The sequence below is a fragment of the Macrobrachium rosenbergii genome, chromosome 50 (genome assembly GCF_040412425.1).
Source record: "Macrobrachium rosenbergii isolate ZJJX-2024 chromosome 50, ASM4041242v1, whole genome shotgun sequence".
NCBI classification, from domain to species: Eukaryota; Metazoa; Arthropoda; class Malacostraca; order Decapoda; family Palaemonidae; genus Macrobrachium; species Macrobrachium rosenbergii.
In genome coordinates this window covers 35,310,936-35,337,943 of record NC_089790.1, presented here as the reverse complement: position 1 = coordinate 35,337,943, position 27,008 = coordinate 35,310,936, and the positions used below count along the sequence as shown (strand labels likewise).

The 27,008-nt window shown below is 40.7% G+C and overlaps 1 long non-coding RNA gene across 2 annotated transcripts in view; it reads right to left on the bottom strand.

The window, feature by feature from the left end:
- LOC136832832 (uncharacterized) overlaps positions 1 to 27,008 on the bottom strand; it is a 655,893-nt gene that overhangs the window by 215,352 nt on the left and 413,533 nt on the right. The gene's annotated exons all lie outside the window — the stretch shown is intronic.

Sequence of the window (27,008 nt, the reverse complement as noted above, 5' to 3'; positions counted from 1 at the left end):
TGAGATCTATTCTTTCTATAATTCCCTTTACCTTCTCTTACTTTCTAATGAGCACCATGTTCTTTGGAAGCTTGAATTTCAAGGCAATGGGTTCACCTTTTGAACAGTAATAATATAACAAAAACCAATATCTACACAGGCTCTCCTGACACAAAGAAAACCCTGATAAATATTAGATAACGAAATCGTTTTCTAGGGCAGTAGTCTCCAAGATGAATTACTTTTCCTTGCCTTCTATGCATTAAGCGTAACTAAAGGTTTTCTAAAGCACTTGAATTCAACCGTTTGTCAGCAAATACAAATGCTTACCTAGTTATCTATCCTTAAACGTTTAACGTCCATAAAAAAAGCAAAACCTAATATTGTGTCCAGTGAGCTGAATACTGGCACTCTTTCATTCCTACGTAACACTTATTGAATACTTTGGACATTCATCGAGTTTACTCCCGGTTTCTATTAACAAAGTACATATTACCTATTCCCTTTCTAATTTCACTTTTTATCCTTTGACCAGCTGATCTATTATAAAGGGCTGTCGTTCCTTTTTTATCACTTTATCTCTGTTGAAGCCAATAAGACTGTTTCCGCTCTAGCAACAAAACGCTTTTCACGAGGAAAATAAACATTATTTCTTAAGTTTATTTATCGGATTTATCGAAGCACATTACAAGCTACATCCAGTCTTGCATTCACCCTTTACTACTAATCAGACACACTTTCACACTGTCGGGAAAAGCAACTGCAGTTTGTAACAAGGCAAACTCTTGACGTCAATATAAAATTCTCGCAATTGTCCACAATGTATTTAATACAAAATGACATTCCTCACTCAAAGCTCGAAGTAAAAATCGGTCCATGTAAATAATTTCTACGAACGGTGGATTCAAGATAGGAAGCTACTCCATATCACAATTCACAACTCCATTCCACAATTCACAAGAGTTGAACAATACAAAATACGTGACTTGCTCACTAGCAAAACAAACAAACAATCATCTGGTACCGGTCAACCAGGAAGGCGTTTCATATGAATACAGCCTAGGGTCAATGACATGTTCAATTTAAGGAAAAAAAAATCTGTAAAGAAGACAGTCACTTTAAGTGTGCTGAATGATAATGTGAAATAGACATGCAATATTCCACAGCTGCTTTCTCTGCCAATTTAACCTCTGACCAAGTGAATTCTATCGACCATAAAAATCCAACTTTGAACTAATGAACGCTGCAATTTCAGCTTCTTCGAAAATAATGCAATCTATGATAACCTGTAATTCTAGTTTGATTTCCAATGCATCCGTGTATACCCTAACCATCTGTTGCTGAGACTCTGAAATAACTTCTATTTACCTAGCACCGTTATGTAATAAAACCAAGATAAAATCCCTGGATGAAAGTACCATTCGTCACCCTTCTCAGGCTCTCAGACAAGTAATGAGACTCAAAGCTATTTGCAACATGCACTGATCCACGGTATCTTACAAATGGTACAACTCTCTGCATTCATCTTACAGACCGAGATCCTATTGGCAACATTAAATTCATCTACCTAAACCTTAACACCCTCTGTAAAGGTGTATAATATATTCATCCTGATTAAGGAACTTGCAATTGCCTTCTGCGCTCGGTTGCAATGCTGTTGTGAAGGATTCAATTAGCTAGTTCATCTTCTTCAATGTGAACCTTGCAATCACCTGGAACTCTGCAACGCCCTTTGCAACATTGCTCGCCACTGCTGCTGGCCAATGCTTGCTTGCTTTCTGCTTCCCTATTCACCACAAGCCTCTCTCCAGCATATGTCACAATTAGACGCTCTTCTTGCCACCGGTTTAACGCCCATGAATTAGGCTTATGGCTGCAATTTATTGAAATATATACTGTATAATCTTCATCTCTTTCTTTTCTTCTTTTTTATTCGAGGGGAGCAATTCATTATGTGTCATTACTATAACTCAGTCCTCTTTTTATCTCTCTCTTTGTCTGTGAATTATTGGCATCTGGTTGTTCTTAGGTTTTGTGAATCATGCATTAATTTTTTTTTTTTTTTTTTTGACCCAAACACTGGTCCCATATGCCTATGCATAAAAATCTAAAGTTTTATCACAGCATTTATACACGAAACTCTTTCCCAGTGACCTTGTAGAAAACTGATTAATCGACTAGTGATACCTACAATATATTAATATTTAATATTCCAAAACACTTCCGTCGATCGAATAATTCTGTATGCAACCACTTCACTTTCTCTGAGATTTTTGCCAAATGCCCATTTCAAGAGAAACGCCTGGTTTTGGATGCAAAACGTCTCGGTCAAACGGAACAAAAAGTCAAAGGCATGAAGACGATTTAAACATGTGAATGGATTCATAACATGGTGATGATGTGGGAAATAATAATTCTGTATAAAAATGCAGGCATTTATCAGTAGGGTGGTTATCCCGATAAAAATGATAAAAATAAAACAATAATCAAATAACGTACCCTGGACTGACTTCTGTCTTCTCTTACGGCAAATTGTGGGAACGCACGTGGATTTCTTCAGTAATGTCCTCTTCAAGACATCGGGGCATTATGGGCATCCGCACAAATCAACAATGACAATAATGTGAGAAAGGATCGAAAGGGCAAGTCCCGACCGTGGGGAAGTTACGTACCGCCCAGATGCTCGCACCAAGGAAACATCATTCGAGACATTTAACAAAAGAAAAATTAGTGGGACACCCAACGCCCGGGCTGGATGACGGCAAGTTTCAACGTGACGTTTATTTCCCTTAGACGATGTGTTATACGCACGAAAAATTACACGGGAACACTGCTTTTTACTGTAAGACACACATGTACAAGGGTTTTTGATGAAAAATACCTGGAAAAAGTGCAGCTTCTTGTTCACGTCGTGTATGTCTCAGCAAGTCATGCACTGATGAACCACACGTTAAAAAAAATGACAAAGAAAAGACCATTCCTTAATGAGACATCGGGCAGTGATGTCAAAAGCTTCTGAAGATTTGCTTAGACCAGGCTTTTGTTAAAAAAATGAGGAAGGGAATAAGGGGGCTGAATTTGTTTGTAACGAACTGATTATGGAGAAAAGCTATCATAAAACACGTACCAAGGGTTAAATAACTCTGAATACAGTAAGTATCATTTGTAATGATAAAAAAAAAAAAATGAAATTTCAGTCCTCCCTTTTTCTGAGAAATTACAAAGCGTAATAAACTCTAAGGGCTCTGCGTCGTTAACGTACATGATTGCAAAATCAGGTTAACTGTACCTTTGTATCAGGGTTTCCACATTCTAATGCTCGCATTTAAGAAAGTTTACCTGTTACCAAAGAGCCAGACAACAGGAAGTACGCCGAATCCACTGAACTGTAGTTTGTCTGTTCATGCCGTTGTGTCAAAGTAATAGATCACTGATGAGAGTAATGAATAACCAAGAACGTAAAATTATTATACCTTTATATCACTGCTACTAGAGATCAAACGGCTTCATTCAAAATACTGTAGGCTATACAAGCTTCTTACAATGTGTTTAACTGTAAACAGAAATACTGATCTCGAATAGAAATTCATGAACAGATAAACATTATTCTCAATGACAAAATATAAATGAAACTGATATATCAGAAAGATTATACTGAACATCTCTGATTACACTCAAATAGAATTGATTTGACTATAGGATAAAAGTCACAGAAAGTATTTTAATGTGGACCCCGAAGACCATCTGCTTTAGGCGACGCGATACGCGATTCCATTCCTTATTTAGACACGGTGCGAAGACCAGTTTGCCTTGGCAGGAGACGGAGTTCAAATACTCCACCTGCATTGGCCTTGCGGGCATGGTGTGGAATTAATTAAAAGAAAGAGCGACACCAAAAGGTCGATACATATCCTGACGTTCATCCTTACAAAAGAAAGACAAACATATGATGAATGGACAAAATGGAAGTCTTAGCAGAAAGTAATAAACGAATTCATCAAAGAAGGGGGAAAGTAACCGAGGAAAGAGAAAGCAACAGCTCAAAGGATTTTGAAATACCGAGACTGAAACGCTGTTCGCAAGTAGCCAAGCGTGAAATACTGTGTCACCGCATTACCTCAGGAGATCTTGCACGGGTTGTACCAGAAGCAATTTTTTACTGTCTTCAAAACAATACACTTATTATTACCATCATTTTCACCGACAGTTGAAAATGCATGAAATATTAGCCATGAAACACATGTCTGTCTAACGTGTGCTAAAGTGTTTCAACCAGCCGGACATTTAATCACTAAAAAGGTTAAAAAAAAAAGAAAATACAGTAATACTGGGTAAGAATTGCAAGGTCTACAGTGCAAAGGTCAGACACAGTGTGTTATTTTGACCTCCTTCCGGATGTCGTGATTTCCAAAGCGCTAGTACGGGTAACTGTCTTAACGGATTTTCGCCAGACCTTACTCTTGAAATTTTCGGCCGAAGGCAAGCTCGATTAACGACCAGTCCAGTTGAGTTACGTGTTGTTCTAGATCCTGATCCGTTGAGAGTGTATTAGATCCTTGAGTGTGTTCTAGATCCTAATCCGTTGAGAGTAAAGTGTTTATACTGCAGATGTATGGTCTTTACAGAACACAGCCTTACTAATAATTCTTTATAAGACTTAAGTGTGTTTACAACGACAAACATCCCCTGCACCCTTCTTTACCTTACCTAACTTTTTTTACTCGCAACACTAGGCAGGCTGCTGCTGCAGTGTCGTTTTCTAGCTTCTGGTTTAATACCTGCTTAGAGTTATATCTTGGCTAAATTAAAATGTGGAACAGCTTGCTTTGTGCAGCAATGGAATCTTGCTGGCCACGCGTTCGATTATCCGATCGGCCAATGAAGAATTAGAGGCATTTATTTCTGGTGATAGAAATTCATTTCGCTATAATGTGGTTCGGATTCCACAATAAGCTGTAGGTCCCGTTGCTACGTAAGCAATTGGTTCTTAGCCACGTAAAATAAATCTAATCCTTCGGGCCAGCCCTAGGAGAGCTGTTAATCAGCTCAGTGGTCTGGTTAAACTAAGGTATACTTTTTTTTCTGATCTCCAAATATTTAAACAAGGAGCAAATTCATACCTGCTCTCTGCTGACGGCTCCTGAATTCAGGTGTCTCGGTTTTATCTCCTATTCCCTTCATATCTAATTATTTATCACCTTTTCCTTCAACTTCTCTTTTCATAGGCTAACTTCCCTCTGTAGCCCTCTTGGGTTATAGTCTGTTAAATGTTCATAAGGGTTTTCAGCTGAAGATTTAAACAAAGAAAAAGATATTGGTTGTTTACAATATGGCCTTCTTAACATACGATGACATTATACTTTTTTTCCTCAAATATAGTGAAGGAACTGTGCAATGATCGAGTGGGATTACGTAGTGTCTCGGGCAAAGTAAAAAGCACATCGATTACAAGGATCCCAACTGATATGGAAGATCGAAATGTGTACGAATATTTGCAATCAACAAGAAGTATTAACGCTTAGAATCAATACGTGACCTTTGATTTATAGGTTTATCGGAAAGGAATGGAATATAGAATTTAGGTCAAAGGCCAATCACTGGGACCTATTAGGTCATTCAGCGCTGAAAGGAAAATTGAGAGTACAGTAGAAGGCTTGAAAGGTGTAACAGGAGGTGTTATGAGATGGTGGATAGCAAGATGGGAGAGAATATGAATGGAGTTACAGTAAAAGGAATGAAAGGGGTTGTAGCTAGGAGCCGAAGGGACGCTGCAAAGACCCCTAAGTAATGCCAACAGTGCACCGTGTGAGGTGCACTGATAGCGCTAGCCCTCCCCCCCCCTTAGGGGTATAGGTTTATCAACCAATTATATATAAATTGTCTTGTGAAGATAAAGAAAATGCCAATTAACACAAAGGAAGTCTAGACAATTATTTTCTATCTAATCTCCGTCAGGTATGTAATCTTTCCAGGCATTAGCACTATTTATTCAGGAGTTATTTTGCATCTAAGAAAAAATGGTCATCAATAAAAAAAAATTATAAAGAATGTCTTAATTGATAATAAACTGTTTGTCTCAAAAAGTTCCAAAGTCTTAGGATATTTTTCATACACGGTTAAAACACAAACCTTCCTAATCGACGATTTTTAACTCCACATTCTCTATGTTATCCACAATACAGTTGCGCAGTTTAATTCCAACCCAACTTTTGATATGCTTTATCTATCTATATAAATTTATTTTTCATGTTATTCAATCATTCAATCCTACAATTGATTTACAATATTCCTATTTTAAGGTTAAAAGTTAAAATCATATATCTATATATATATATATATATATATATATATATATATATATATATATATATATATATATATAATATATATATATATATAATATAATATATATAAATACATATATAATATAATATATACAAATACATATATGTATATAAATGTATGCATATAAATATATGTATGTATATATATGTATTATGTATATTTATGTATATATATGTATTATGTATATTTATGTATATATATGTATAAGTATATATGTATATAAATAAAGACAAAATCCACGAAGGAAAGACAAACACTGGAGTGCTGCGAAGCCTTTCGACTGTTGTCCTTTACTTAGCAGACTGAAGAAATATAAAAATAAGTTTACAAAGAAAGTTCATATAAATCACAGGAGATTACAAAGGAAAAAATATGTACCAGGAATCCAACACAATTGAAGAATTAGTAGAACTCCCAAAACAGGGTTAAATATTAAAGAGGTTTTACAAAGGATTAGGATCAACCATTCAAAAGCAGGGACAGGACAATTAAATGTTTATACAAGGAGGTGACTGACCACCAAAACATGTTATAAAAGTACAACTCAATAATTCTCTCTCTTTTTTGTTAACACTAAAAATTTTTGCAAGATGAACATTTTTAAAAATAAAATTTATATTTAACATTCGTATACATAGAAAATATATTTAAGGTAACTAATTTGTAATTACATCAGTGATTTTATCTTTTAGATCATTCTTGAACACTTTCTAATACAGGGGTCCAAATAATACATGCCAGAGCTAAGGTTAAAATTACAGCTGGAAATAAGCTGTATAATAGCGGATTGCAAAAGATTTCTTGAAGAGAAATCTTTCAATCTGGCAATCACTTATATGAATGAATATTGCATTATATGTTTGTCCAGTTTTGACTGGATACTTATGTTGCTTAATACGTGCATCTAAATCTTTACTAGACTGGCCAATATAAAAAGAGGGGCAATCCAAACATGGAATTTTATATATTAATATGCTGTTTTCTTTAGGGCTATTTTTTATTAACATTCCTTTTACCGAGTTGTTATAAGAAAAAACGAGGTTGACATTGAAAGATTTTAACAATGATTTTATGTTTTCAAAACCAATAAAATAAGGCAAGCTAAGAATGTTCTCAGGGGTTTCTTTCTCCATGTTACTTTCACTATAAAACTTTTTGTGGGCTTTATCACAACAAATATCTAGCATATGTGAAGGATATATATTAGGTAAATATCGTTTTTCAAAGAATTCCATATACAACGATTGCGTTGTTCCTATGAATATTGGAAAAATATTGTGATCTTCCTCAAAATAATGTTGACATAATTAAAGGTATTGTTTATGGAGCTGCCAATGTTAGGCATGAAAGTAATTTCCCTGCTCGTTGTCAGGAAAGTTTGACCGATCTCAAAAAAGATACAATCCACATCACAAAAGCTGATAAGTCTATTAGTATTGTAATTTTAGATAAAGCTGACTACATATCACGTATCAAGCCCTACTGAATGATGATATGACTTACAAAAAACTAACAAAAAATCCCCTTGATCAAGTCATAAAAAAATTTCAACAGCACAATGAAAGAAATCCTTAAAGACAGAAAAGAACTAATGAGTCAGCTGTCAGTAAAATTTCCCTCGTTACCTTACTTGTACGGATTAGTAAAAACGCGGTCTATTATCAGTACTGTTGGCTCAGTATCATATAAACTTTCGAAATATATTACAAAGCTCTTGTTCCCGTTACTTGGAACTATCTCCGATTCTCACATATATATTTGTCTAGATTTAGTTGATAAATTAAACAAAATCACTTTTTGCCCCACTGATAGATTCGTTAGTTTTGATGTCTGTTCTCTTTTAACTAAAGTCCCTATAGATTCTATTTTAGAGTATCTTAGTAACGAACTAATCCCTCATGAATTACCTCTACCTGTAAGTCATATTATTTAACTCACTAGGTTGTGCATTTGTGATTGTAAGTTTATATTTAATTGTGAATTTTACCAACAAATATTTGGTATGGCAATAGACAACCCTTTATCCCCACTCCTCTCAAACTTGTATATGGAATTCTTTGAAAAACGATATTTATCTAATATCATTTGTACTCCATTAAAGTGGTATAGATATGTTGACGATATTTTAGCTGTTTTGCATGCTGGTATTGATGTAAATGATTTACTCTCTAATTTGAATAACCAGGTACCATCCATTAAGTTTACTTTAGAATTAGAAAAAGACAACTGCTTCCCTTCTTAGATGTTTTAATACATAGAGAACCATTTCAATGCGAATCAGTATTTATAGGAAACCAACCAACTATTTAACTTCAGTCCATTTTTATTCAGGCCATCACCTTAATATCAAAATATCAATTTTTCTTCTATGTTTCTACGACCTTTGTACATTGTCAGTCCCCAGTATTTTAATCAAGAAATCAAATACATAAGAAAAATAGGAACAGATTTATGTTATCCTTCACATATACTACTGTAGATACTTATAATAAAGTCCACAAAAAGTTTTATAGTGAAAGTAACATGGAGAAAGAAACCCCTAAGAACATTCTTAGCTTGCCTTATTTCAATGGTTTTGAAAACATAAAGTCATTGTTAAAATTTCTTAATGTCAACCTCATTATTTCCTATAATAACACACTAAAAGGAGTGCTAATAAAAAATACCCCTAAAGAAAACAACACAATATATTAAATGCCATGTTTGGACTGCCCCTCTTTTTATATTGGCCAATCTAGCAAAGGTTTAGATGCACATATTAAATAACATAAGTATTCAGTCAAAACTGGACAAACATATAATGCTATATTCATTCATGTAAGTGAAAACTCTCACAGGATGAATTGGACTGAAAGTTCAGTGATTGCCAGATTGAAAGATTTCTCTTCAAGAAGTCTTTTGCAATCCACTGTTATACAGCTTACTTCCAGCTGTAATTTTAACCTTAGCCCTGGCATGTATTATTTGGACCCCTGTATTAGAAAAATGTTCAAGAATGACCTAAAAGATAAAATCTCTGATGTAATTACACATCAGTTACCTTATTTATATTGTCCATGTATTCGTATGTTTACTATAATTTTTATTTGTAAAAATCTTCATCTTGAAAAAATTGTTATTGTTTACAAAAAAAAAGAGAGAATTATTGAGTTGTACTTTTATAACATGTTTTGATGGTCAGTCACCTCCTTGAATAAATTTTTAATTGTTCTGTCCCTGCTTCTGAATGGTTGATTCTAATCCTTTGTAAAACCTGTTAAATATTTAACCCCGTTTTGGGAGTTCTACTAATTCTTCAATTGTGTTGGATTCCAGGTACATATTTTTTCCTTTGTAATCCCAACCTGTGATTTATATGAACTTTCTCTGTAAACTTATTTTTATATTTCTTCAGTCTGCTAAGTAAAGGACAGCAGTCGAAATGCTTCATAACACTCCAGTGTTTCTCTTTCCTTCATGGATTCTATCTTTATATTATATATTCATAATGTTACATATTTTCGTGACTCAGTTATACATATATATATATATATATATATATATATATATATATATATATATATATATATATATATATATATATATATATATATATATATATATATATATATATATATATATATATATATATATATATATATATATATTTATTTATTTTATATTCTGTTGTTCGCCCTCTATGCATTATTGTAGGAATACCATTCTGACAAAGACGGGAAGGCGGCTTGTATCAGCCAGGCATTTCAGAACAATAATGTCCATAGCAGGACTAGGTAGCATTAGGGGCCTAACCCACAGGGAGGGTTTTAACACAGTAACCACTAATAACGGTGGTCTTAAGCTCCTTTTCCCTGTTCTATATTCGGCAAATGTTTTGACAAAATTTCAGACCCCGAGGGCATAAAGACACTGCAGCTTCCCGTTGTCCTGGTTTTGACTGAAAGGGGTCACAGAGCGAAGAGAACTGTCGTAAGGGAAGCACGTCTGTGCTTCCAACTCTTCATTCCCTTTGTCTTTTCCATCTTTATTTACTAAGTGAAGTGACGAAATAATCCTAGAACGTCCGATCGTCCGTTGTATGCACAGCAACCTATGTATAACGGTAAGTCTGGAATTTTTCAAGGTTTCGTCGACTTGCTAGTATCTCTTTCTGTATTTCCAGTTCCTTTGTTTTCCCTCTTCACCACCCTCTACAATTATCCAGGTACCCAATTTACTTTTATGAAGTCTAGATTAAGAATAAGTTATATTGCTTAGCGACACTCAACTATTCATGTGCAGTAATTAGGAATAAGGAAGGTTAAGTAAGTAAACGTCAGCATTCAGGCAGCCTTGCGTCTCGATCCCATTGTTCGGAAAGGAATAGCCTTTTACCAGTGCTAACTGCGTATGATATAATCCGTTGTGTTAAACCTTACTGAAGCAAAGGGAAGATTGACTGCGTCCGAAGTTGGGCAATTGTTCAAGTAATTTCCTAGCTAACTACATATTCTTTGTGTCAGGGTTTTCTTCTCGACTGGCGACCTTATTCAATTAATAATCGTCTGTCTTTGAGGTTAAATTTTAGCTTTAAATGATGTGTTACGTGTGTTGTCGGCACTCAAGGCCTCATAAATTACGTTAATCAAGTAATAAACTCATCAGCCAAGCCCCACACAATAATATATATATATATATATATATATATATATATATATATATATATATATACATGTGTATATACATAATATATATACACATACACACACACACACACATATATATATATATATATATATATATGATGTATATGTATTCACACAATATAATATATGTATGTGTATGTATATATATATATATATATATATATATATATATATATATATATATATATATATATATATATATATACTGTATATATGTGTATTCTTACATATTTAGAAATTCATCTCTCCATCCCATTAGCTAGGGAGTCAAATTTCTTGGCAGCTGGGGGAGACCCCCACTATGGGGGACAAAACGTAGGCGTCCTACCCCAATATCGTATGATACTGGGGGATAGAAAGCCATTAGGGCACAAGGACAGATCATGATAGTAAACGGGCAGCTAGGCTGACCCTTAGTTAGTCTTAACTATAACACCTATTTCCATACGACCTTTGTGCTGGTTGTTATTTGCTTCTTTCAGATGTACCGCTGTCCTGTGCTTGCCATAGGAATCAAGGGGACGACACCATGACTTGACTCGCTCTCTCTCCATTCCCCAACACTGAAGTGCAAGGTCGCTTCATTCTTAACCGCACCGACTCTGGTGCTTCTGTCCTTCCCCCACTGGCCACATGTCAGAACTTCTAAAACTCCTAAAAGAGCGGCCTGAATCCATCTTCTGCAAGAGAGCTCCATGCACAGATGCAATAAGGTATGTCCTGAAGTCGCAAGTAATGCCAGTGTTCTTTTCCTATTCCTGAATTTCTCTGTTTTCAGTATTTCCAAATTTTCATTTTCCCAAACAGTCCTTTTGTTTTCCACATCCTAGCATGCTTATTTTCCCACATGACTTGGTCCAAGCCTAAATTAAGTTTGTTCTGTGATAATAATTAGAGCATTTCCACCACAGTGTTACCATGTGCTAATTAAATCTAATTAATAATTCCCTCAATCATGAACAGTTAATTTCATATGAGAGAAAGTCTTTGTGTAAATGAATGCTGACCTGGAATTCTTTTCCAGAATCCTCTTGTCTGGCTCTTCATGTTCTGCCCTCATCCTTGTGAAACAATTACCATGGGCAAGACACTTCTGCAAGGGACACTTGTTAGGCCCCCTCAAGCGTTAATGTTGTGCTAATGCAAAATAATTTTATCAACCAGTCTTAAATATTTTATAAGAATCGTGTCAAACTCTTTGCAGGGCTGTGCCTTCTCAGATTTATTTATTTGCTAACCTCAAGAGGTCATTGGCGTATCACTTCTACCAGGCCTATGCAAACCAATCAGGGTCCCGATGTAAGTGTCCAATGCCCATGGGGGGTGTATGGGGAACATCTCCTCAGAAACATAGATAAGAGTTTATATGGCACAGTGCCTCTCATTCCCATCTATGACCTGATCACATGGTCTGAAGAATGTAGGGCCTTTCTAAGCCCTATTCGGAATAGTTGTCACCCCCTTCCCAAGTGCTTTGCATCCCACAAAGCTGAAGTCTTAGCACTAACCCACAATGATCCTCATCCCATCTGGTTACTAAATAAAATTAAGTAAATATAACTAATCATAAAAATAGGGCCAAGTGGCATGTTACAAGCCAAAATCTTACAAATGAATGACTCTCACACCTCACAGTATGCATTCCATACAACAGAGTTTAGGTCAAATTCCATCTTTATTATCATAAAAAAAGAAAATACGACACTTTAACACTGCCCCTGGCAATCATGATGACATAGCATCAAATTCTTTCACATTGCATCCTGCAATTTACTCAATTTTTATCAAATAATTTGGACACAAAAAAACAATCATTTAGGAATTTAGACACAACAAAAACAGTGCAATTTTTTTTGACAAAGCAAAAACATATAGCATTATTTCGGAGCATCAACCTACCTTTAAGACACCCACACAAAATATAATAACGGAAAATCATACATCATGCACAAAAATCTCATCACCTGTGAGGATGTAACATAAAATTCTAAAAGGCATTATTGGACACCATAATTCGTAAAGAAAATGTGGCATCCAGGTTGGTATATAATGTAACACAAAATAAGGGACAACACAAAAAAAACAAAAGCATAAAACAACAAAAATGTTGCAAAGAAATCAACATGACCACACTACAAAAAATTAAAACACAGGGATATGATACACAGGCAATGACATTGACACTCAAAATAACTGGAAAAATTAAAAACACAAAACAAAACTCCTGGTATGACTCCGATTCCTAGGCAAGGACGTGGGACAACATTTACAGATTTTGATCACTGACCCATTTCAATCACTTTGCAATGGCATTCACTTAGACACAGGCTCGTGAGCAAGCTCTTGTGCTTTCAGCATGGCACCCACCTGCGCGCTTACGTGTTCCATTGGCTCTTCTCCCAAATACCCAGCCAATCCTGGGTACGGGGGCACTGGTTTGTTGGTGTAGAACACCAGAATGTCCTCGAGCACTTCACGCAGGTGCGACAGGTGTTGCTCACTTATGGCCCCAGTGCGGATATGCTGAATAACCGCAGTGGTGTGTTTGATCTCCTTCACACAATATGGTCCCATATAGGCCGGTTCGAGTATGCGTTTCGGCAGTTGCTTTCTCCTCAAGTAGATTTCTGTCTCCTACCTGGAATGGGGAATCATTTGCAAAAGCATTTGTCATACCGCACCTGATACTTTTCAATGGCCCTCAACAGCAGTCTCTGCATAGCTTGGAACACTCATCAGGTCATGTTACAAAACCAAACCCGGTACTGTTCCATTGTATAAAGTGGTATCTGTTGAGGGTCCATGACCACTCAGTACAGCAGTCTGATATCCTCCCTGTACATCAGGAAATGTGGGTGTCCCTAATTGAGCTGTTTTAAGTAGTGTTAATAGCCAGCTCAGCCTCTGCAACAGAGACGGCAATGAAGTTGGGTGATTCTCAACTAAGTATCTTGAGATATTGATCACTTCACGATTATAGGACTCAACTAGCCCACTGTCTCATGGCCAATAAACCGCAATAGTGACATGCCTTATTTGCATGAGAGCCGTCAACTTGCGGATCACCTCATTGACGAATTCACATCCACTGTCACTAACCAACATCCTAGGACACCTGAACCGATACATGAGGGAACATAATGCCTCAGCCACTTCACCTTTAAGAGGTGCAAAAGAAATGAGCGGAAGAAAGTTGCTGCTACTTTATTGGAGATGCAGGCCGTTTATATAGCAGCGGACTGATGTCACACAAAGGAATACAATGGAACCTCGGTGACCCGAGGTCAATTACACTTGACAATAATCACAATGCATAAATAAAATTCTTGTGCAAAGAAAAATGGACAATGACCGACATGACAACATTCTGATACATGTACAAAAGAGACAGATACAAAATAAATTAGTAACAGGTATAAATTTACATAGAAAGGTATGGCTGGTTCGATATGGCTGATTTTGGGTGACCCGTTCCTATAGGAGCGGAATTGAAAGAAAACGGGTCACTCATCACAGATCACAGAAGACTCACTCAGCGGAGACTTTACAAATACTCCCCCCCCCACAAGACGTGGGTAACGTCTGATAAATCGAGGTATCTGCTGGGGCGTTAAAGAGTGCCGCGGGTCCGCGAAGTCAGCTGGGGGGTGTGGTGTGTAAGGGAGTGGCTGGCTGCGGGTGTGGCTGGTTGCTTTCGGGGGCGGCCACGCAACCTCTTTTTGTGGCAGCCCGGCTGCGGAGGCGACGGTTCCTGGGGAGGGTGCTGCATGGCGCCATCTGCTGTTTCCTCCAGGAGGGCGGGCTTGAGACACCCAATCGTCCTTTCCGTGTAGCGCGAGGTGGAAGGCTTTGCTGTTCCTCTCAAGCACGCGGAAGGGCACCCTGTAGGGTCTGGTGAGCAGGGGGCCGACGGCATCGTCCCTGACGAAGACGTGGGTGGTGAAGGACAAGCTGGGAGGCGTGAAGGCGGTTGACCTGTCGGCGAATTTCCCGCGGTTGACCTGTCTGCGAATTTCCCGACTATGTCGTGGAGCCTCTGGACTGACAGGTTGTGACAATCCTCTGTGACGAGTTCGCCTGGGACCACAAGGGGCTCTCCATAGATTTTCTCCGCTGCAGACAGGTCGCTGTTAGCTCTGGGGGCAGTTCTCAGTCCGAGGACGACACAAGGCAGCTGGTATTTCCAATCCTCGGCAGTGCAGCGGGCCATGAGGAACGCCTTCAGGGACCTGTGGAACCTCTCCACTAATCCATTGGCTGCGGGGTTGTAGGCAGTGGCGGTGTGGTGAGATGTCCCCAGCAGGCGTGCCAGGGCGGACCAGATCTCCGATAGGAAGGCTGGGCCCCTGTTGGTGGTGATGTGGTCCGGGACGCCAAACCGGCTGATCCAGCTGGAGAGGAGGGCCTCGGCGTACGTACTGGTGGTGGCTTCTTGCATGGGCGTCGCCTCAGGCCACCTGGTTGAGTGGTTGACGATCATCAGGAGGTATCTGGCCCTGCCTGACGGGGGAAGAGGGCTTACAACATCTATGTGGATGTGGCCGAACCGCCTCCCCAGCTGGGGAAACTTGCCTACCCCTGACTCGGTGTGACGACCTATCTTGCTGGTTTGGCACCAGATATATTGTCTCGCCCAGGCCCTCATGTCCTTCCACATCCCGTGGCAGACAAACTTCTCTGTCAGGAGCTTGGCCAACCCAAAGTGGGCAAGGAAATCCGCGCCCAGTAGTGGGGTCCTTACGTCTGCAACGATGAAGTTCCATGAATATCTCCGGCCAAGGATGGAGATCGACTGTGCCATAGGAGAGGATGGGGGACCCACTGGCGGCCGTCAGGAAGGCAGCCGGGTCCAGCGGGCGCTTGCGGTCCTCTCTGGACGGTGGAAACACTGATCAGACAGCTCCAATGTTGATCAACATCATCCTGCCGGAGATGGCGTCGCGGACGTTGAAACCTAATTGCTTTGGGCTACTGGGTACCTCTGCTGCCATGGCGACCTGTTCTGTTGGCCGCCGCCTACCCCATTTTTTGGATGGGCGAAGGAGCAGGGGGATTGGCAGTTCCAGGCGTCCTTGCCATACCGTTGGTGGTAGTAGCAAGGGCCAGGTGGGTTCTTCTTGTAGTGGTACAGTGGCTGCCTTCTGGTGACAGTGTTGATGTCCTCCTGCTGCGCACTATCCTCTGGCTGGAGGGAACTGATGGGGTTTGCGGGCGTGGATGCCCACTTCGCTGCTTTTGTGAAGTCTGTCAGCCACTGTGCCGTCTTAATAAGGTCCTCGAGTAGCATGGCGTAGGGGTCGAGGATCTGAGTTCGGACCCCCGGGAGGAGCTGGCGGAGGAGGATTTCCCTTGATAGGCTGATCTCTGACCACCTATCAGTGCCGTCCGTGTCTGGAAGGGTGAGGAGGTCCTGCATCACACCCCAAGTCTCCAGGATGTTCTGGTCATGCCGCGGGCTGGTGACGAGGTCAAGGGCGCAGGCGGCCCTCTCAGAGATCGGCAGGGAGCAGGTCTCGACGAGGGAGGCTTTTAGATTCTGGTAGGTGACGGGGCATGCGGCAGACACCCACGGGACGAGCTTTCTGTAGACCTCCTCCGGCAGGGCGTTGATGACGGCGTCGGCTTGTAGTACCTCGTCCGTGAGTCCCGCCAGTCTGAACTGTCCCTCGACCCTGTATAACCATGATGATGGGTTGCCGTGCGTGAAGGGCGGCAATTTTATGGCGAGGGCGGCTTTAGTTTGTTCCAGCGGGATGGGCAGCGAGCGGGGTGCGAGTAGCAGCGAGGAGGAGCGCGTGATTCTTGGCGCGGGGGAGGGCACGGGCAGGACATGCAGTAGGTAGATATCTGAGTCCGCGAAGTTCGCGGTTAACTGTACGTGGGAGGGAATGTCTGCGTCGATGCTCACTTTTTGCCCTCTTAATTGGAGTGGGGTACTTGTGTCAATACGCGCTTGGGAGCGCGCCGTGTGGGTCCGCTAATGACGCTGGTGATTTGCCAGCGAGAGTCAGCATGCCCGAACGCTGGTTACAGCGCTGTATTTAGTCCGCTAGGGGTGTGGGGTAGTTTATGGAGCCAAGACTAGGTTGCCACCTGAGTCCGCTAATGGCTCCGGGAACCACTCCAGGGTCACCACTTTAAGAGGTGCAAAAAAAATGAGCAGAAGAAAGTTACTACATAGAAAGGCATGGCTGGTTCGATATGGCTGATTTTGTGTGACCAGCTCCTATAGGAGCGGAATTGAAAGAAAACGGGTCGCTCATCACAGATCACAGATGACTCACTCAGCAAAGACTTTACACACCTGCCATCTTATTTTTCATTGCAAGGTTGTCCTTGCACAGAAAGTAGTGGTCCCACCAAATCCATGTGAACTCTATCCCATTTAACAGGCATCACAGGCCACATTCAGGCCTTTGGTGTCACATGTCTGTGACTTCATCATATTACACATGCCAATTTCTTACAAATCTAGTTATGTCCTTATGCATGCTAACCCAAAAGAAATGCTCACGGGCTCTTCTAATGGATCTCTCTATACCTATATGCCCAGCATAAGGGCTAACATGGATCATGTGCATGGCTCTCTCTATCAAAGCTCGAGGGAGGATGACACGGATATCACCGGGCCTCTTCTCCTATCAACACAATAAGGCATCTCCTTCATTGGAGAACACATCCTTTTGCAAAGGCACAAAACTCAGGAACTCACTGCTCTCACCTCTCACACAGGCCTAGATTTGGTTAATCAAGGCTTCAGAACTCGGACTCTCAACCAATTCTCGCACACTCCAACCACAAAAATCAACCACACTTTCATTCTCTGGGCATTTACTCTGAAATCCCCCAAACGGTATTCCACCTGCATTCAACCAGCTGTCGCCTCGGCTGCTCCCACTCACCTGTGAGTGCCCACAAGATGCCCGTTTTCTATGCATCACACTCACATCTGATCAACTGTCACTGTTAGGATTTGTCGTAACAATGCTGGCACTAGTGCCGGTATTGCCTGTGCCATCAATATTACAAGATTTCTTTTGTCATTCTTCCTTGTGCTTTACAGCACTTGTTACTCCTATGACATTCCTGGAGAGAGCATCCGCCACCCTATTACTTTTTCCTGGGATATGCTCGATCTTTATATTATCACACTCTAGAATTCACTCGATCTAATGAGCTTGGCAATTTGTAATCTCACTCTTCGTAAACAGGTACGTTAACGGTCAGTGATCTGTGAAAATCTTTATTTTATGTCCAACTAAAAGATAGCGGTGTCTCTCCAGCAACCATAAGGCTGCCAAAGCCCCTTGATCAAAGGTACTTTAATTTCTCGCTGGCCCTTTTAACGCTCATGATGCAAAACAAACTGGTCTCTCCTTACCTTCGTCATCAATCTGAGAATTACCCCACCAATCGCGATGTCACTCACACGAGGTCGTCGCTCACCCCGGCATCTTTTAATTTCCTAAAAGCATCTTCCTTTTTTTTTACCCCACTGGAAATCAGGTCGCTTCCTTAATGCGTCTAACAGTCTCACTATCTGTCCAAAATTTCTGATAAATTTAAGATTATAACCCGTACTCTGGCTACTTCCTTCGCAAGTTTAGGCTGTGGAAATTCATTAATTGCTACGACTTTTTTGGCACAAGGCTTAAGGCCTTCAGAAGATACTGTGTCCCAAGAATTCAACTTCGGCCTGGAAAAACTTACATTTTTCTGAATAAACTTTCATAGCATGGTGCCTTAATGCTTCTAAACCTATTAACAAGTTAGCAATATGCTCCTCTACGGTGGAACCTATTGCAATGATATCATCTAGGTATACAAAAACTCCATGGAAGCTAAAACTACATTATTACTCATGAAAAATGAGCTGGCTCATTCTTTAATCCAAAGGGAAGGAAATTATATTCAAATAGCCGATTTTTCGCTATAATGGCTGTTTTCTCTTTACTCTTGTCATCTCAGGGAATTTGATGATAGTCCGACTTGAGATTCAGCATGGTGAAAAATATACTCTCCCTTACCTAGAGCAAGGTCCTCGTTGGACGAGTCGATAGAGTTCTCAGCTAGCACTCTGCTAGGCCCGAGTTCAAGTCTCCAGTTCGAGTCTCCAGCCGGCCAATGAAGAATTAGAGGAATTTATTTCTGATGATAGAAATTCATTTCTCATTATAATGTGGTTCGAATTCCACACAAACTGCAGGTCCCGTTGTTAAGTAACCAATTGGTTCTTAGTCACGTAAAATAAGTCTAATCCTTCGGGCCAGCCCTAGGAGAGCTGTTAATCAGCTCAGTGGTCTGGTTAAACTAAGGTATACTTAACTTACCTTGAGCAACAGTTCTTCGATGAAGAGCAATGGATAGGCATATCTTTCATAATGGCATTCAGTCGCCTGAGAGAGCTATCTTTCTTCTTAGCTAAAACGATTGGAGAAGCCCCAGGAGACTCGCTTTCTTGAATATTACCCTTATCTTGCAATTGATATATCATTTCCCCAATTACTAGTTCGTGACATGCAGGAATTCTATAAGGCGTAGTTCAAATAGGGGATGATCTCCATCTGCATTTTAAAAGGTAACTTATTAATTCTCCCTGGGGGCTCTTTTTCTATCGCTATCACATCTTGATATTCCTTTATTATGTCTCCTATATAACTGCAGTAATTCAAAGGAGTTGCTTTGACAGCTGTTTGCAATGGACTTCTAAGCCGTGGTTCGCCGCAACCTTGACTCTGCGTAGTCAAGGCTGACACTGCATTATCAGCTGCTAAAAGGGGGCACACTTCTAAATCACATTACTCATTACTTAATTCTAACCTATTACTACTTATATTAATAAAAAGTACATTTGCCTTCCCATCTATGATGGCAGTGACCTCTGGCAAAATGAAGTCTGCCCACTTATTATGGGGATTAACATATATGAGTATACCTTCTTCTAATTTTTGTGCTGGGGCAACAGGAAGGGAATATAGATGGGAGGGAGGAATTACCTCCCCTACCTCCGGGCTAGCGGGCACCACCCCCTGGATGCCCGGGCCATCTTGACAGTGTCTCCTCTCTCCCAAGACCGAAAGCTGTTGGTACTGCCCAGTTCCCACTGCCATCAACATTTCCACACACACACACATACACACACACACACACACACACCCGTCCACCCCATACAGGGCCACCTTGTGCTCTCGCACAAAGCCAATTTCCAGAATAATGGGAATTCCTTCCATGTGATTTGTCAGAACAACGCTCACAGTACTTACCAGCAGACATCCTTTTGCCGCCAAAATAGCGCTCGTCACTAAGCGTTCCTCGATCAAAGAAACACAAGCTCCACTTTCCAATAAGGCATGGTATGTTCCATTCCAATTCCCACCTCAAGAACAGGAACTGAATCTCCACTTTCGCAAGAGGGAGAAGAGGTGGGGGACGTCTGCTTTGTTCCCTGCACAGGTACACACACCCTTTGGGCAAAGGGAGCTCTCACTGGTGGGGAAGACACCCCCCTACTGGCTGACCGGGGTGGCACTGCTCCCACAGGGCTTGCTGTCTCTCCCGCAGTCGCCACTGCCACAGGCCCTTGTGGTGCCGAGGGGTTGCCGCTCGCTGGCACACTTCTTCCTCACCTTCCCCATCACCTCCCCATCCCTCGTGAGGGAGGGGGCACCCCATTTGGTGTGATGTTTTTTGAACACTCGCTGACTAGATGGTCAGTGACACTACACCTGTAACAGTGCCTTTATCCATACAACATGGAATTTAAGAATCACGACATGTCCTCCTATGGAAATCTGTTGATAAGACAACTCGCTGCATCATTATCTGATGACCACTAGTGGTATTTACCGACAGACATCCCTTTGCCGCCAAAAGTAGTGCTCATCACTAAGCGTTCCTCATCCAAAGAAACGCACGCTCCACTGTCCTATAAGGCATGGTATGTTCCGTTCCAATTCCCACTTCAAGAACAGGAACTGAATCTCCACTGTCACAAGAGAGAGAAGGGGTGGGGGATGTCTGCTCTGTTCCCCGCACAGGTACACACACCCTTTGGGCAGAGGGAGCTCTCACTGGTGGGGGAAGACCCCCACCTACTGGCTGACTGGGGGTGGCACTGCTCCCGCAGGGCCCACTGTCTCTCCCGCAGTTGCCACTGCCACTGGCCCTTGGGGTGCCGAGGGGTTGCCACTCGCTGGCATACTTCTCCCTCACCTTCCCTGTCGCCTCCCCATTCCTCTTGAGGGAGGGGGAGCCCCATTTGGAGTGACGTCATTTTTTGAACACCCATTAACTAGATGGTCGGTGACACTACACCTGCAACAGTGCCTTTGTCCGTACAAGGGGCTTTGGGACGCATGTGGCCCTTCGCCCCACCACACTGCCAACAGAGCCTCCCTGTCATAACCACGCTCCCCCTCCCCTGGTACCTCTTGCATTGGGTGGAGATGTGAGGGTTCACTTCTTTGTCGAAGATCGAGCAACAGCAGCGAAGAAGGGAAGGGGAGCAGCCTGTCCTCTTCCCCCACCTTGCCTCCATAGTTCACTAGTCACTAGCTTTTGTAAGATTGGAATAATGTTTTGCAACAGCACCTCACTGCCATGGATTATACCAAGCACGGCTGGGGAAAGAGCATGCTCTAGTATTTGCCTGCAAAATGCATTTTTCTTGTCCTCTGTTTGATCATTTGCCCCTACCAAACTGTCGTAGTCCTTCAACAGCCAATCGACAAAAGAGGCCACCATCTCCCCTACTCTGATCGTAGGGCTGTATGTCGCCATCAACTCCATTCTCTCATCCTCCAGGAGGGCAAAATGGAGAATCATTTCCCTTCTAAGTTCGGCCCAATCTTTGGAAGAGCCGTGGTCCCAGCCCACCATCATACACGCCCAGCACTCACAGTGATTTTTTGTTGGGCAACCAAAACTCTTTCCTCATTAGTCCAATTTTTTGTAGCAATTCCACACACTTTACAAAGGCCTCGATGGAGAGGAATCCCTCTCTAGGTCAGTGTCCACCGAATTCTGGCACATGCCCTCCAAGGATGGGTAATTTCCTCACTGGTTCTGGTCGTCTACCTGTGACCGGAAGAGTTGGCTGTCCCATAATTCCTGACAACATAGACCCATTAATTGCACTATCGCTGTTAGGAATTCCTGACAGTCTGCTAATGTCCGTTTCACTCACATTCACTTGGTTTCTGCCCCTCTGCCGCCTCAACTCCATGAATTCCCTCTGTAACTCTTTTTCAGATTGTTCTTCTACTTCACTGTCTTCCCCAATTTCCGCCAGACTAACTTCTACAGCCCTACTGTCTCTCTCATCTTCTTCGTCGCTCTCATGTGTATGAACTCTTGCTCCTCGTATTACAAGCCACTGTCTCAGATCAATAGTACTCCACTGTTAATTATTGGATTGGCACAAACGCAATGAACCACAGTTGGCTAATCACTGATAAATTGGTGCATTGTAAAAGAGACCAACACACCTGGGTCATGTGGGATCCTAATCTTACTGTGGGACGTGCAGAAATCAAACACTTTGGTCTAAATTAACATGGCAACTATAATCTAGTGGACTTACAATGGGCCCATTATCTACTTAGTCCTAATAATTAAGAGTAACATGGCAGTAAAAAGGCTATGAGTTGGGGGGACAGTGACCCACCTGCAGGACATACCCGCCGATGCCAAAGGGACAAAGCGAACTCTATTTGGCCAAAGCTGCACCCTGGCATTATCCTTGTTCCCTCATTTCAAGAGGTCATTGGTGGATCGCTTCTACCAGGCCTACGAAAACCAGTCAGGGTCCCGATGTAAGTGTCCAATGCCCTTGGGGCGTGTATGGGCGGATATTTCCTCCAAAACCATTGATGAGAGTTTATATGGCACAGTGCTTCTTTGTTCCCATCCATGACCTGATCACGAGGTCTGAGGAATGTAGGGCCTTTCTAACCCCTATTTGGAATGGTTTATATAATATATATATATATATATATATATATATATATATATATATATATATATATATATATATATATATATATTATATATACACACACACACACACATATATATATATATATATATATATATATATATATATATATATAAAATATATATAAAGGTCCCTGCACAAAACCCACCATGAAAATAAATGCCTTCGTGCCATTTCCTGAAAAATCTATGAAATCCGTTTATATATACTGTGAAATATAAACCTGGAGGTTAGTCTACTATGGTGGGCCACAGACTGGGCAAAAACTCTCATGGAGCTTGCAACCTCATTAAAAAAAAAACTTGTGAATAAAGTGGAACTCATACCGTCTGGACTAACCTCCTCGTACAATCACAGAAGGCAAAGGAGCCGCAATGCTTAGAGGTGAAGGGGAAAATGACTGATATGACACAAGTTATGAGAGTGTGCCAAGGCAATACTGCTTGTCATTTTACATTCATATTCCAACTTGTGTGGGAGAGAAGGGCAGCATTTGATAAAGTTCCGGATGTACAGAACTGGAATGCACTAGTGGATATGAGACTGACTCAGAAAACCCACTTGTTATTTTTTTGCGTGCGTAGAAAGACTTAGTTGTTTCAAGCATTCAGACCTGTATCCTAGGACTCGTGCACATCAGTGTGAAACTTGAACAAAACTTACAATGGGAATCATGATTTATAAAAGAATGTTCATACATGTGTGAATATCAACTCGTAAGGCAGAAAATTACGGTTTAACCAGATCAAATTTTTCTGTTTTATTGGTTTTTTATTTGTTGCCTTGACGACCATTATAAAAACAAAAAATACCGAAAACAACAACGTCGCCCGGAAACCAGCTAAGTAATGATACTCTTACCACTCCAGCTACTAACACAAAGCTTGTATTATCGAAAACATCGCCACAAAGACTAGAACTGCATAAAGGTATTAGCTTTAACACACTAAAGGACTCCAGAGCAACAACTGTGTAGCATTACAATACAATGCATGATTTCATAAATTATGAAAGTAGATAATTCTAAGGCCACGACCATTTTCCAAAAGTCGAGGAAACTGAATATTTTAACAAACTGATGTTAAGGTACTTACATAAAGGATTGGACCTACTAGGAATCTGACATGGATATTTTCACCGATAATGAATTTCGTAGTAAATGCGATAATTTCCATCACGTTTCAGATCTCATCTTGGTATAATCTTTAGGATTCCGCTGTCAAAGTCTCTTAATGCGAGCTATAATCATGATCAAAATAGTCGAGTCTTACGAGTACACCGTCTATCCGTGGCGATGCAAGATTAAGGAACAGGGTAACAAAAAACCATGTACATTTTTATAAACTACCTTATTCGACCAAACAAAAAATAATTCAAAATTCTAACAATACTATGGAGATGTTAGAGCCAGGAGCAGTATTAAGGGATTTATACAGACAAAGAATTTGTCGTTAAGGTAATGTCTTTAGTTACTGAATTTTGGATGGTATAGCTTCAAGGTTGATCTCTGACTCGTAACATCATTTCTAAGGCCGGCGTTCCTCTGTATCTCTATCGCGGTGGTATCACCAGAAAGAATGAGAATTCTTCAGTGCTACGGATTGCAATATTACTGTTCATCACTACAAGACATTACTAAACATCACGGCCAGACAAATCTAAATGTTTTAAGGAGCGAAGAATGGTCACTGACCAGATGGACCAAGATATTTCATACACCGGGATTTTGCAAGGCATCTGCTTTGTGAAATACATAACAGCTGAGCACATCTAATTATAACGCTTGTTTAAAAGGTTAGCCTAGATCCCATGATTGCGTTTACTAAATTTAATTACAATATGAAAAAGCAGTCAACTGGTCCCTGCTAGAGATAAAGCATTTTCTCCAACTGATGTAAGGGGGTATACATTATTCATATTCTGCAATGCACATTTACATTTGTAGATAGATACAATCCAGCAAACCACCACTCGAAAGTCAGAATATCAAGTCATCTGTTATATTCTGTATTCCGTTATATGTGGAATTGTACCTGCACCCCGTATGTTAAAGCACTTTACTGTTTATTTGATGAATTTTGTTCGTTAACACTTTATGTTTTTCCTCTGTTCCTCGCATCCAAGCTAGTTTACTTTACAAACGCTATTTCTCGCAGAACATTGAAAAATATAATTGATTCAGCTACCCTGCCACTTTTTCTGAAAATAATTCCGTCTAAACGGTCTTTTCAGCAAAGTTAAAGAGAGGTGTTGAACACCAAAAGTGAGACGTATACATGTGTATCTGGAAGTCCTATGTCAGCTCAGGGACTCTGGCAGCTTCTGCTAAACAGCCAGGCAACCGCTTCACCTCGTGTGGTTGTCGAGAAATGGTAGTCAAAGCCTTTTTGAAAGTCAGTGATTCAATTTTTCTTATTTGTTAAGTAACCCATGATAAATAATGGAACAAGATGGATAAAAGCAGGAAGAACAAAGATATAAGCTAAGACGTATCGCTTAGCAATTACAAACAATTTATAAAAGACCATTTGTAACTGCCAACGTCATCCCAAAGCGTGAGCTTACATACCCGATTTTACTAAATGGAACAACGAAGTCAGTCAAAGAATATCAGGTAACCAAAAAAGTAAAATAGCAAAGAAAACTGAGGTCATTAATACGATTCTCAACTCTAGTTTTTGGACTGCATATATTCATTAGCTCAAATGATTACAATTCTTTTCCTAGCCTCTAGGACAGTCCTTGGTATAAAATATTTTGGTCTCCCATACCTACGTGCTCCTTCGAATTCTTGAATGTAATTTTTCATTCATTTCGCAAGTATGTCAATATTTCTAATTTGCTTCTCTTGCATTTCATTGTTCAGTTAGTCATCACTTCAGTGAGGTATTCATTTAACTATCTATTACCAAACCTTCTTATTTTCTCAATATCTGTGTAAAAAGTTAAGCTTATCCTTTACAAAATCGTTTCCATCATTAACTATGATTCATACTGCTGAGTCTTGTTCACACGCCGAGCAATCGGCGTCTTTTCATCTACGATGTTCTCTCACCAGACCTCAGGTGCCCAAGCTTAAGCTGTTGTCTTTGACTCCAACCTCTCCACACTTATCATCCCTCTCTCCGACCCCCAGCTCTCTCTCTCTCTCTCTCTCTCTCTCTCTCTCTCTCTCTCTCTCTCTCTCTCTCTCTCTCCAGCATCATGATATCTCCTCACCAACTGGTTCCTCCCTTCGCAATCGAACTAACAATCACAGCAGGCCGTCACCTATCTCCGTCTGGCAATCGCCGTCTATATCTAATCGGTCTTGGAGGGCTCATATCTTGGAAAATATGTCGCTTTCGACGGTGCTGGCCGATACAGCCGAGATAACGGCATGTGGCTGGCAGCATCTGACGCCCAACTGGTTACTGCGAGTTCTCGAGCTGAGAGACACGACGGTCAAGTTAATCCAAAGAAAAGGGAAAATTTTACCAAAACAGAAGAGGGAGAAGAGGAGGAGAATGTGGAGGTAAATAAACTAGCACCTAATCAATTTACAGCTGTGTGCATGTAGTTCTGTTTCTTATAAATTCTCATGAATATTCTCTTACAAAATTTGCAATACATTTTCATTTAAATGACCTTCTTGGAAACACCAGATGCCTTAGCTTCACCTATTTCCTGATTTCATAAATAGTTGCCACTAAAATGAGATACTTGAGTTCGTTCTCTGTAACGACAGATTTCCTGATGTACGTCCATTTCCTGGATTCATACGCAGCTACATGCGTCATCACCACTACCATCATCACTATCATCATCGAGGTATTTATGTCTGATAAGAAACCGAGCTGAAATTCTCACTGATACTCGTGACATGCTCTGAGAAATGGTTTTCTTGACGTCATGACCCGTGACTCCGCCCCACGCAATTTGATTGGCCAAGGGGCGGGGCCAGCAAACTCACGTAGGGCCCAGGCACCTTCCAGGCAAGAAAGGCATGATCCATATTGCAATTT